This window comes from Sus scrofa, chromosome 7, assembly GCF_054392235.1.
Source record: "Sus scrofa isolate SSC_HxYL_T2T_F1_AM1 chromosome 7, Sscrofa_HxYL_maternal_Yorkshire_Landrace_v2.0, whole genome shotgun sequence".
NCBI classification, from domain to species: domain Eukaryota; kingdom Metazoa; phylum Chordata; class Mammalia; order Artiodactyla; family Suidae; genus Sus; species Sus scrofa.
The window spans coordinates 117902501-117916769 of NC_139389.1; positions in this window are offsets into that span (position 1 = coordinate 117902501).

Sequence of the window (14269 nt, forward strand, 5' to 3'; positions counted from 1 at the left end):
ACTAATTTCAAAGTTTGTTCAATAAAATTATATTGATCTCTAAGTTTGGGGCTTACTAAAACTTTGTATTGCCAATGAGGACAGAGTGGCTAATGCAAATGGGTCTTGTCCTAAAGCCTGAGTTACACCTCCTCTTAAAATTCTTTGGAAATTCCTCCATGTTTCACTATATTACCCACATGCCTACTTTTCCTCCAAGGATGATATGCAGTGTCCTAGCCCCTTATGATTCTTCTCATTGTTAGGGTTTTCACTAAAAAGAAATAAACATGAAACAACCCACAATCTTTTCCCACATAACCCCAGCAAGCATGAAACCTCATTTCCAATGTGAGGGAGTCTAATTACCAAAGAATAAACTGTGACATTAAAAGCCTGTTGCTTTTCCACCAACACCTTGGCTCAAGTCCTTCAAGAGCTGGCTCTGCCCAGACACAGCCATACCCTCTGCTCTTCAGCAGCAGGGAATGGCTACCCCTTCCCTAGCCTGTTGTGCTTTAAAGCGGCAGCTCTTCTGCCTGTCCTTGTTCCCTTCTGCTGTTTCCTCTGTATCCTTCAGAAACATACTTAGTCATGACATACTTTTTGGAAACTTCTTCAACAGTTCCAATCAGAGTTACTTATTCTTTCCTCTGTGCCACATTCATGCAATAAACATACATCCATTTTTACTATTTTCATCCATATTATAATAGTAACAATGACTTCTTGACATCTATTTACTTCCCATAAGAAATAAGAAGTCCTAAAAAATAAGCGACTGTCAGTTTTCCCATAAGCACTGCCATCTCCTAGCAGTTTGCTTGAAAGAAACACAAATTCATTAAATAAGTAAAAAATAAGAAGGAAAAAAAAGAAAATAGTAAGAATGATAATGTTTATCATGTAGCAACTACCTAAGCTTGCCAGAGATGTATTTATCTATATGTAGCAGATACCACATTATTATATTTATATAATAATATAGTTGTAACACAATATCTTATCTGATAAAAACAATCAGATAAACTATCATTTATTGACTGCTTTACATGTGAGTCACTCTCTAAGGAGTTTGCACACATTTTATCTTTTAAACATCACTGTAACCTTAGGAGACAGAATTTTTCATCTTTATTTCAGTTTAGGAAATTGAACTTAAAGAGGTTAAGAATACTTGTTCAAAATCAAACAGGTACACTTAGGATCAAATTTAAATCCATCTGATTCAAAGCCTGAGTGCTTACTGAATGTTCCACAAGGCCAGTGTAAGGGCTTTCTCAGGACATCAGAAACATTAATGTAGAAATATTTAAACTGTTCACTTTGCAGCAGTTGGAGTCATGAAATGATTATATAGCAGTTCTGGTGTAGTGATTGTTTTGAAGACAGACTTTATTCTAATGTCATTGATTTGTTGGGGAACAATTTGAGCATAACAGAAATTTCACGTGTCATGCACAATTTAATCCATGAGAAACACTACGTGAACACAGAAAATGGCCCTCACCTAAACCCAACACAATGAAACACACAAGTTGCACACACTTCAAACATCAAGGAGCTACCTCAGTTCACTGTGTGTGCTGAGCCACATCTGTCCACATCTGATGCTAGGACTTTCAATCTAATTTCAGTGTCTTCACAATAACTTCTGAGCTGCAAGCCTTTTCAAGTGCACTTATACTAGCAAGCTTCAGGTCTTTTACAAAAGTGAGATGCCATATTTATCATACTAATTATGAATGTCTTAATCATTTATCTTGTGATAGCTATGATTTTTAAGTTCATTTTTTAAAATATATAGCACAATCCCTTTATTTAGAACTGTAAGGCAGTTTTCTAACTGGTCACTTGGATGAAGCATTTGTTTTATTTTTGGCTTCACCATTTTGTTTTGTTTTGTTTTTCTCTTTTTTGGCCACCCCATGGCCTGTGAAGTTCCCAGGCCAGGTATCAGACCCAACCTCGGTTGCAGAATCTTTAACCCACTGTGCAGGGTAGGGATCGAACTACAGAGACACCGCCAGTCCCATTGTGCCACAGTGGGAACTCCAAGTTCCTAATTTTTTAAGATTTCATTGATGATGTGTTTGAGTGCTGCACCCCAACTCCATTTTCCTTGTTAGCCCACTGGATTCTGTTGTGTGATTTTTCACAGTGCAGTGGTTTTTAGCAACACACATGTATCATCATCAAACTGACTGTATACTACTCCATGGGCTTGTTTGGGTATCTTAGAGACTTTCCCCTAACCCCAAGTTGACTATAAGTCAATAGGACAGCTTCAGTACAGAATTAGGAGTGAAAAGTATAAGTAATCATAACACTATTTTGTTGATAAACACTAAGTAATCAACAGATAAAACCAATTGTTACTGACACATCTAAAAATTAAAGCCTGGTTAGAATTGGTGAAAGATGCTGTTTCTAAAAATCCACAATATTTTACTCCTACTTAGTCAAACTTTTAATTTAATTGTTTGTTTTAAGATGCCAATGCTGACATTTTAATGAAATCTGTTTGTTTAAAAAATAACACAGCTGTTGGTCATATGGTTTTTCATAAAGCAGAAGAGGAGAAAACCTGCTAAGATTAAGTTCAGCCTGATCAAGATGCCTATCCCTTTAGGTTGGGAGAAAACATTGTATTTTTAATTCAGTAAAGGTTTGGTATGATCTATCTACATCTATTTTATAGGAGGTCAAATTCTGAGAATACTCATAATTCATACACCTGCCAAGAGATGTTAAGATTTGTATTCAAAACAAAGAAAATGTGCTCAGAATAAGAACACTGTCTGCACAATTTTGGCATCTGTCAAGTGATTCTTATGTCTTTGGTCTTAATAAATCCACAATATGGTATGAAGGTAGGGTTGATATTCAAAGTATCTAATATCCTATATGACAGAAGCACTGACCAGTCAGAGTGGACATCAGAGTTAACAGAAAGCAACAGTGCCATCTATCCTGGTGTGTACTGGCTAGATGTCACCCTCACTGGAGGAAGGGAAGGAAAAAGTGTAATTGGTGAATTAGGTGCCAGACTTCAAACACATAAGAACATCTATAGCATATTAAAATCATTTGTTTCTTTACTGCACTCTAAGCTTTTAATTTTTTTGGCCTTTTCAGGGATAATGTCTTAATATTTTTAGTATACCTCACAGAAACACTGTCCTGATGCACATAATAATATTTAGAAATGTCAAAGTAACCACATCTGTGACTACCACCACCGGGACGCTCACTCTAAGTCAGAATCAGATTAGACGCTTCATGGGCATGACCTCTAACTCCTCAAAACCCGAAGGTATTATTGTGATTATCACTGTAGGTCTTGGCCTACAGTGTTAGACAGGGATTTAAACCAATGTACGTCTGCCCCCAGATCCCGCTATTTCATATGTGCAGCATAATGCAAATATGTTTCATGTTGGTTGGACTGAATTAAATCTTTTCATCTCAAACTGACCTTCACAAAGTCTGCATTAGATCTATGTCGTAGATCAAGGGAAATTATTCCAAGGTCGTCATTTAACACATATAGAGTATGGAAACATTAAGAGACAAAAATATCTTTGTTTCCAAATTGATTTACATATCAAAGCTCCTTGGAGAAGGCTGGAATAAACAGTTAAGTTTCTGGAAACTTATTTAAATCAACTTTCACATTCTTTGGATAAGTTAACCACAACATTTTAAGGGGAATGTATAAGCATCACAAGTTGGCACAAGTACCATTCACTTGAGTGTGGCTAAACATGGCACCCATTTTTTCCTCATGACCTCACCAGACTCATGGCGGCTCACACTGCACAACTTTCTCATTTTAAGTCAGTCGTACCAGCATAATTTTTTTCTTGCCTGGAAACTTTAAAAGTTTTAACCTATTGAATTTATTCTGCGGAAAACATGCCAGATACAGATGTTTCACATATGATCCTTTTGAAGTCACATTTCTTAGCCCATTTACCTTGAATAATATATTAAAGAGAAAAAAAATGAATAAGTAGTTTTCAAAATAAAGTATAAAAGGAGGTGGTTTTGTGTGATAGTGAAAAAAGAATTATTGTAACCCAGAATCCTAGAGCATGGTCCTAGCTCTGCCATTTTTTAGATATGATTTAATATTCCTGTGATCCAATTTCCACAACCATACAAGGCATAAAAAACAAATTATCTCTACACTTTGAAGTGCATGAGTCTTACACAAGTAAAAATACTACTAAATGACACACTACGTTTCTACTAAGTGATGTAATAACTTCAAAAGAGTTAATGTGGTGAGAATAAAAGTGAGACTCAACTTTTTATAATGTAACTTAAACTGTTTAAAATAAAAATGAAGAAATTAAATTGAAGTCTAACAATGAAAATGAATTTAGAGTATCATTCAAAATCTGATAATGTATCACATAGGAGTATAAAATAAGACATTTTGGAGAATCCATTTAACTATTATTGATACTACAAGAATCTCCATAGAAAAGGTTGCTATGAAAACATAATTGGTATGGTCTAGGCAACGTGCCAAGAATTTGCATTCCATATGCATTATAAACTAGTTTGAAAGCTGAGATTATGTCAAAGTTTTAAATATCTATTGAATGAGAGTCTGAACATTACATATTTTCTCTATTCTTTGAATTTGTTGAGCATACTCATAAAGGAGAATATAAAAATGATTTATTACCGTATAAAATACACATTCAAATTTTTGGCATTTATATCCATTCTATCATATTTAATTAATACTATAAGAAATAAGTAGTGAAAGTATATAACAAATAAATATGTCTATACTCAGAATAAATATAAATGAATATGTCTTAAAAATAACTATGACTACATTACATTATTTTTAAAATGAATGCACAAGATAAAAAGATGTAAATTGAGGCAACAAAAATACTGTGCAGAAGGGGGGAATAAAATGTAGAGAATTAGTATATATTCAATGTTGAAACAGACTGTTATAAAATGTCTTGTGTAAGCCTCTTGTTAAACAGAAAGCAAAAACCTAAATACTTTGTGTATCTACACAAAATATAAAGATAAAGGAAGCTAAACATACCACTACAGAATTTCAAAATCACAAAGAAATGGAACAAGAAAAGAAGAAATGAACAAAGGAATTACAAAGCAGCTGGAAAACAATTAACAAAATGACAATAGCAAAGCCATATCTACCAATTATCACTTTGTAAATAGACTTAATTCTCCAATCAAAAGACATATGGTGGCTGAATGGATCAAAAAAAATAAAATAAAATAAAAAGACCCAACTATATGTTGTATACAAGAGACTTCTTTCAATTTTAAGGACACACACAGACTGAAAGGGATGGAAAGATATTCCACAAAAATGGAAACTAAAATAAAGCAGAGGTAACTATACTGATGTTAGACAAAAAAGCTTCTAAGCCAAAGGCTATAATAAAAGACAGATGAAGTCATTACATAACAATAAGGAGTCAATCCAACAAGAGGATTTAACATATGTAAATATTTATGCATACAACATAGGAGCACCTACATATATAAAGCAAATATTAACATACCTCCCTGAAGGGAGAAATCAACAGCAATACAATAATAGTAGGGGACTTAAATACTCCTTTTTCAAGATGTATATATAATCCTGTCATATTAATAAGGAAACACTGAATTTATTAGCCTGCACATTAGACCAGACAGACTCAAGAGATATTTAGAGAACATTTCATCAAATAGCAGAATATACAATCTTCTCAAGTGCAGATGGAGCATTCACCAGGATAAATCATGTATTAGTCCACAAAATAAGTATTAATGAATTTAAGAAGATCAAAATCATATCAAAAACTCTTCCAGTTACAATGGTATGAAACTAGAAAACATAGAAGAAAACTGGAAATTTCACAAACATGTGAAAATTAAACAACATGGTACTGAACAACCAATGGGTCAAAGAAGATATCAAAAAATACTTTGAGGGGTTTCCCTTGTGGCTAAGCAAGTTATGAACCCAACTAGTATTCATGAGGATGCAGGTTCAATCCCTGGCCTCCATCATTGGGTTAAGGATCCAGTGTTGCTGAGGAACTGTGATGCATGTCACAGGTATGGCTCAGATCCCATGTTGCTGTGACTCAATCCCTAGCCCAGGAACTTTCATATGCTGCAGGTGTGGTACTAAAAAAAAAAAAAAAATTATTGAAGACAAATGGAAATGAAAATACAACATGCCAAATTTTATGAAATTGGTTCTAATAGGGAAGACTTTAGTAATAAACACCTACATTAAAATACAAGAAAGATTTCAAATAAGTCTAGCTTAACACCTAAAGTAACTAGAAACATCAGAACAAATGAAGTCCAAAGATAGTAAAAGAAGGAAATAACAAAGGCCAGAGTAAAAATAAAGACTAAACTAAAAAGACAATAAAAAGTTAATGAAAATAACAGCTGGTTATTTGAAAAGATAAACAAAATAGTCAAACTGTTAGCTAGATTTAGCAGAAAAGGAGAAAAAAAGAGAGAAAGAGAGGGGACTCAAAAAATAAAAGTATAATGAAAGAAGAAACATAACTAATTTTCCAATAATAAATATGATCATAAGAGACTACTGTGAAAAATTATACATTAACAAATTGGACAGCTTAGAATAACTGGATAGATTCCTAGAAAAATACAAACTACTGTGACTGAATAATTTAGAAATATACAATCTGAACAGACCAATTGCTAGTGAGATGATTGATTCAGTAACCAAAAACCTCCCAGCAAATAAAAGCCCAAGACTAGATGGCTTCAGGGGGGTTATGGTGTGAAATCTAGAAAATATTTAATGAACAAATACTAATCCTTCTCAAATTCTTCCAAAATAAAGCAAAAGTGGGAATACTTCCAAACTCATTTTATGAGGCCCACATTATTGTGATACCAAAACCAGACATGAACACCATAAGAAAAGAAAATCACCAGCCAATATCCCTCATGAACATAAATGCAAAATCCTCAACAAAATACTAGCAAACAAAATCTAACAATTTTGATTACAACACAGTATAGCACATGATACTCAATAGCTAAAAGCTAAAAGCATTTCCTCCTAGATCAGGAATAAGATAATGATGCCCACTCATACCACTTTTATTCAACATAGTACTAGAAGTCCTAGTTACAGTAATAAGACCAGAAAAACAAATAAAATAATCCCAAATGAAAAGGGAGAAGTAAAACTCTCACTGCAGATGGCACAATATATAGAAAATCCTAAATACCACCAAAATATTATTAAACTAGGAAACTAATATGGTAAAAATGTAGAACTCAAAATGCATTGCATTTCTAAATGCTAGCAACAAGCTATCAGAAAAAGAAATTAAGAAAAGTCCATGTACAATTGCATTAAAAAAAAAAAAATACCCAGGAATAAATTTAACCAAGGAGGTAAAATATCTGTACTGAAAGCTATAAGATGTTGATGAAACAAACTGAAGTAGATAAAACTAAATGGGAAGATATTCAATGCTCAGGAATTATAAGAATTTATAATGCAAAATTATCCATATTACCCAAAGCATTCTACAGATTCAATGCAGTCCCTACCAAAGTTCTAATGGAGTTTTTTCACAGAAATAGGAAAACAATCTTAACATATGTATGAAACCACATAAACTCCAAATAGCCAAAGCTATAAGTATCACACTTTCCAATTTCAAACTGTATTACAAAGCTATAGAATCAAAACAGTAAGGCGTTGGCATAAAAACAGACACATAGAAAAGTGAAAGATAATGAAGATCCTGAAGATGGAAATCACACATAAATAGCAAATTAATTTTCAACAAAGTCACCAGAAATACATAATAATGAAAAGACATACTCTTCAATAAATGGTGTTGGGAAAATTGATCAAAAGAATTAAACTGGACTCCTATTTTACACCATACGCAGAAGAGAGAATTAAATTTAAGAACTGATACTATAAAATTTCTGGAAGACAACCTAAGGGTAATCTCCCTGACATCACTCTTGGCAATGCTTTTTTTTTTTTTCTTTTTTTTGGATTTGACATCAAAAGTAAAGGCAATGAAAGAAAAATAAATAAATAAATAAGACTCTATGAAATCAAAAAGCTTCTGCACAGCAAAGGAAGCCATTCACGAATTAAAAGTCAACCTAGGAGTTCCCATCATGGTTCAGTGGTTAGTGAATCTGACTAGCATCCATGAGGACACGGGTTTGAGCCCTGGCCTTGCTCAGTGGGTTAAGTTCCTGATGTTGCTGTGAGCTATGGTGTAGGACACAGCTTGGATCCTGTGTTGCTGTGGCTGTGGTGTAGGCCAGCAGCTCCAGCTCTGATTTGACCACTAGCTTGGGAACCTCAATATGCCAATTGTGTGGTCCTAAAAAAAAAAAAAAAAAAAAAAAAAAAAGAAAGAAAGAAAGAAAGAAAATAAAAGGCAACCTACAAAGTGGGAGAAATAAGTGCAAATCATATACCTGGTAAGAAGTTAATATCTTACATATTTTAAAAACTCCCATGTGCACTCACACACATTTTTGATTTAAAAAATACACAGAGGAATTGAATAGACATTTTTCCAAAGAAGACTTATAGGCCAATAAGTATATGAAATGGTGCTAAACATCACTAATTATCAGGGCAATGTAAATCAAAACAAAATGAGATATCTTCTCACATCCGTTAGAGTATTATGACAGAGATAACAAGTGCTGGGAAGGACATGGGAAAAAAAGGAAGCCTTGCGCACTATTTTTTTTTTTTTGTTTTTTGTCTTTTTAGGGCTGTACCCATGGCATATGGAGGTTCCCAGGCTAGGGGTCGAATTGGAGCCTTAGCCATCAGCCTATGCCAGAGCCACAGCAATGCTGGAACTAAGTTGTCTCTGCAACCCCCACCACAGCTCATGGCAACACAGGATCCTCAACCTACTTAGTGAGGCCAGGGATCAAACCTGTGTCCTCATGGAGGCTAATTGGGGTCATTAACCTCTGAGCCATGATGGAAACTCCTCCTTGTGCAATATTGATGGGAACATAAACTGATGCAGCCACTATGGAAAAACAGAATGAAAGTTCCACAAAAAATTAAAAAGAACTACCATATGATTTGGCAATCTTACTTCTGGGAGTATATCCAAAGAAATGAAAACATGATATTGAAAAGGAAGCTATACCCTCCCCATATTGACTGCAGAACTATTCACAACAGCCAAGATATGAAAACAATCTATGGGTCTATCAACAAGTAAATGGATAGAGGATGGATGGATAGATAGACAGACAGACAGATATAGAAAACATTATTTATTTATTTATGACTATTTTTCAGCCATAATTGAGAAGGATATTCTGCCATCTGCAACAACACAGATGTACCTCAAGGGCATTATGCTAAATGAAATAGACTGAAAAAAGACAAATACTACATGTATGTATAATCTGAAAAGGAAAATAAAAGGTTGCCAGGGCCTGGGGATGTAAGAAATATAGGTTGATAAAAGAGTTTAGACTTTTAGTGAAAAGCTAATATCTGAGAATCCAAAATGTCACACATGATGACAACAGTTGTTAACATTGTATTACATAATTGAAATTTGAAATATATATATTGATATATGTACTTATACAAAAACAACACAAAAATTGCATGTTGTTGAAATGTGTTAAAAATATCAGTATATCTGAGATTAAAAGCATCAAGAAAATCATTTAAGGCATCCCCCAAAGCTGCAGTTCATAAGCATATCTGAAAGGTTGGAAGCCTCAGAAACCATTTACCTTTCAGTCTTCTATGATGTCAAAGAGGCATTTGGAGTTTGCATACTGGTTCTGGTTTCCCGCCCTAATTTCAGAGGATAAGGAATTAGCCCTCTCTATATTAGCCCTCTCTAGGCAGCCCCCTCTGCATTCCTATATTGCTTTATTCATTCTCCAATCTCAACCGCTGGGGGCTGCCTTTTTTCCTCACAGATAAGGTCTGGATCCTGGGTGTGTATGCAGAACCCTCCCATGTCTTCTGTCCCTTCCCAGAACCATCTCTTCCGGAAGCTTGCCCTAACTGGAACCTAGTCTTCTCTTACATAGACGTGTTTTTTTCTTTTTTTTTTTTTTTTTTTGTCTTTTTTTTTTTTTTTGTCTTTTTGCCTTTTTCTAGGGCCGCTCCCACTGCACATGGAGGTTCCCAGGCTAGGGGCCTAACCAGAGCTGTAGCCGCCAGCCTACGCCAGAGCCACAGCAACACCAGATCCAAGCCGTGTCTGTGACCCACACCACAGCACAGCAGCACTGGATCCCCACTGAGCAATGCCAGGGATCAAACCCGCAAGCTCATGGTTCCTAGTCGGATTCATTAACCACTGCACCACGACGGGAACTCTGAGATGTTTTTTCTTTTGAAAGGTAAGGTTGATATCCATTTTGGTTTTAGATCATTCTTTTTCTCACTTCTTTGCCCAATACAATGTTTATTTGAAACTACACCATAAAGATAACTATCCATCCTGCTCTCTTAATTACTATTACTTACAATGTATCAATCACTCCTCTTCATTGTATATTTCAGTTTTTTTGCTTCTGTCTTCTTTTCCACTGAATATCTTTTGATCATTTTCAGATACCAATAACCTTCATGAATAAAGCGCTCAAAACCTGTGTCTTGACATTTTCGTCTCCAAAACCAAGTTTAACCAAAACTTCCTAGATTTAATATATCAGAAAACCAGACATTTCATTCTAAATTTCAGATGTTCTACTTTGCAACCAGCATTTTCTATACTTTGGATCAGATTTCTCATTTACTTCTATTGCCAAAAGTATTTGGCATATCGACAGTTCCAACCCATGTTTCCCTACTCCCATCATTCATTTCTCACTCCTGGCTTCGTTTATATTCCTTTTCAACCAAGTTGACATTTTCCATCATTTATATGTCTACAGTCATAGCTTTCTCCATTGGCAAAATCCCAATTCTAAATGAATCATTTATCTACTTTCTCTACACAAGAACCGGAGCCACCATATTTGGGATGAAATAAATAATCACGCAAACCAAACACACTTATTTTACATAAATTATTGAGTATGAACTTCAAATTTGTGCTATGTTAACGCCCAGGAACTCTATCGGGTCTCTCTAGTGGGCTCAGTTTTGCATGCCTTCAGGTAGCAAATTCACACTTGCTCAAGCCCTCAAGACTTTGGCAGATGATCTTGCTTTAAATGCTTAAATTGTATTCACTGGATGGGAATTCTTTTCTCTTTCTGCTATTCACGGTCAAGTCCAATTTCTCTTCCTCCTTTCTATTTTGCTATATGGTGCCCTCCTTCTGTAAAAATTCCTGTTTCTTCCTGTCTATAGATATCATGGCCTCCAGATTATAAGAAACTCAAGTGCTTTGATTTTCCTTTCAGTTTCCTACATCATCTTTCCCTTACTTTCTACCGGTTATTCCCCTTTGCTTTTAAAGAAGTTTTCTAGAAAGTTCTCATCTTTAAAAAATCACCAAATCTATCTGGGGTATTTCATTTTTTTCCACAGAACTTCTTTGTACTCAGACTTTTAGAGAGAGCTGCCTAGATCCAGTGATTAATTTCTTATCTCTTACTCTATCCTTGCTGAAATCCAATGAAGTTTCTAACTCCCACTATTTAATAAAAATAATGCCCCTGAATCCCATTCCTTCTTTGCTTAAAAAGATACTGTATTTTATTTAAATGTATTAAGTTATATGTAGTTAGGTTATTTGTATTTATTTATTTTGGTCTATGTAAGTTCCCTTAGGATGTGGAGCCTAAATCTCTTTTGTTTACCATTATATTGTAGCACCTAGAGTTGTGGCTATAAATAATTTTTTTTTTTTTTTTTGTCTTTTTGCCATTTCTTGGGCCACTCCCACGGCGTATGGAGGTTCCCAGGCTAGGGGTCGAATCAGAGCTGTAGCTGCCAGCCTACGCCAGAGCCACAGGAACGTGGGATCCGAGCCGCGTCTGCGACCTACACCACAGCTCACGGCAATGCCGGATCCTTAACCTGCTGAGCAAGGCCAGGGATCGAACCCGCAACCTCATGGTTCTTAGTTGGATTCGTTAGCCACTGTGCCACGATGGGAACTCCAAAATAAATATTTCTTGAATAAATTAATGAAATAGCTATTTAAGATGATATCATCTAAACAGTCAATTTTAATTTAAGATGATGCTTAGGATGCATATATTTCAAAGTGGGAAAAATATAAATCATTATGTTGTTAAGAAATCATTCTTACTATTATGATTATGCTACCTAGATGTTATTTTGTGGAGGTTGAGGGAATTATAATCCATTTCATTTCAAAATTTAGTTATGAATCTAAGATCAATACAATAAAAAAACATTCCAAACTGCTATCAATGTTTGACATTAAGAAATTACTTGAGGTCTGAACAGGCTTTCAAATAAGAAATACAGAGACCAATAATACACAGTTGCTTGTTTTACACATACCCTCATACTCCATACTTTCTTTTTCTGGACTTAAAGCTTGAATTTTATGTTCATTTCAAGTTGATTTCTTCATTAACATATAACAATTCTATCCAGAAGAAATATAATGCAAACCACATAATTTTAAATTTTCTAGTAGCTGCATTTAAAGTTTTAAAAAGTGAAATTGATTTTAATATTTCATTTAACTCTATATGCAAAACATTATAATTTCAGCTTATAACCCATAGAAAATTATCCCTACTTTATATTTTTTATTTCATACCAATTTTTAAAAACCCAGTGAAAATTTTATATTCGCAGAACTTCCCAATTCAGATGCTAAATTTTCACTTAAAATATAGATCTGGGAGTTCCCATTATGGTTCAGCAGTAATGAATCCAACTAGTACTCATGAGGATGCTGGTTCAATCTCTAACCCCGCTCACCGGGTTAAGGATATAGCATTGCCATGAGCTGTGGTGTAGTTCGTAGGTATGGCTTGGATACGGTGTCGCTGTGGCTGTGGTGTAAGCTGGCTGATTCGACCCCTAGCCTGGGAATGTCCATATGCAGTGGGTATGGCCCTAAAAAGAAGAAAAAAAGAAAACTATATCTATATATATATATATATGTATATATATATATATATACACATATATAGAAAGAGATCTGAATTTAAATTTCATGAAACTTAGAGTTGAAAAAGTAGATTCACATATCCATATCAGACATGCTTAAACGTTTCCTACTAACTGAAGTATTGTTTTTATGTTTAAATTAATTAAAATTAAAAATTCAGATCCTTTAGTCATACTAAACACCTTCCAAATGCTCACTAGTCATGTGTGACTTGTGGCTGCCATTCTCAACAGTACAGGTATAAGGTAAAGAAATAATGGAGTAGAGTTTGATTACCTTTCCCTGTGAAAGTTTATATAAAAATGAATTCTTTTAGATCGGAAAGTATACACTAACTATTTAATGGCATATAAATGGATATAAACAAACACAGATACAATTACTCTAAACCTCTGACATAGAGCATCGCTCAATTGTAGCTTTTATATCTATGTTTTAAATAATTCCTATTGAGCCTGACAGTAATCCTATTTATTAGCAATGGCAAGCATCCCAGTTTTATAAAGTAATTATCCAACGTCCAGAGAATAAACTTACCTTAAAATATCCACCCATATTTTTTTTTTAAAGTCACTTAACTGGGAACTGGTAAAAGGGAAAGCTAGAATCAGTCTCTGTATATTCTTCATCCTCACTCATTATTATATGCACAGATACATAATTCCATATCCACAAGTATTCATCAAAGGTTTGCTCTGTTCTACTATGTGCTTATTGCAAGAGTGGACATTAAAGAAAAACATTTTAAAATTTTATTGAGGAAACATACATATATGACTTGAACCATTTCAAAAAGTAATTTTTATTAATTTCATTTTCCCCTTGATTTATTAGGGGAAAAATCATTGGAAAACTTATACTTAAAAATACTTACTTGCTCGTTAAAGAAAAACATTGTAAAACAACTTCTTGTGGGGAAAAATCCAGTCTAGAAAAAGAACAGTTTTTAAATACCTGAATTGGCAAAAATTATTTAATAGTCTCTAAAATTTCAGCAATAAATTGGGTTATAAGTCCAAAGCTATAAAATGGCATAAAATTGTATATTACTATTTTTTGGAACAGGAAATAGGAGGAGTATGGTATGCTACCATGGAAAATTAATACAAAGAAAAGACTCAGGATGAGACTTTTAAGGGAAAAAAATGTAGGAAATATACAGATGA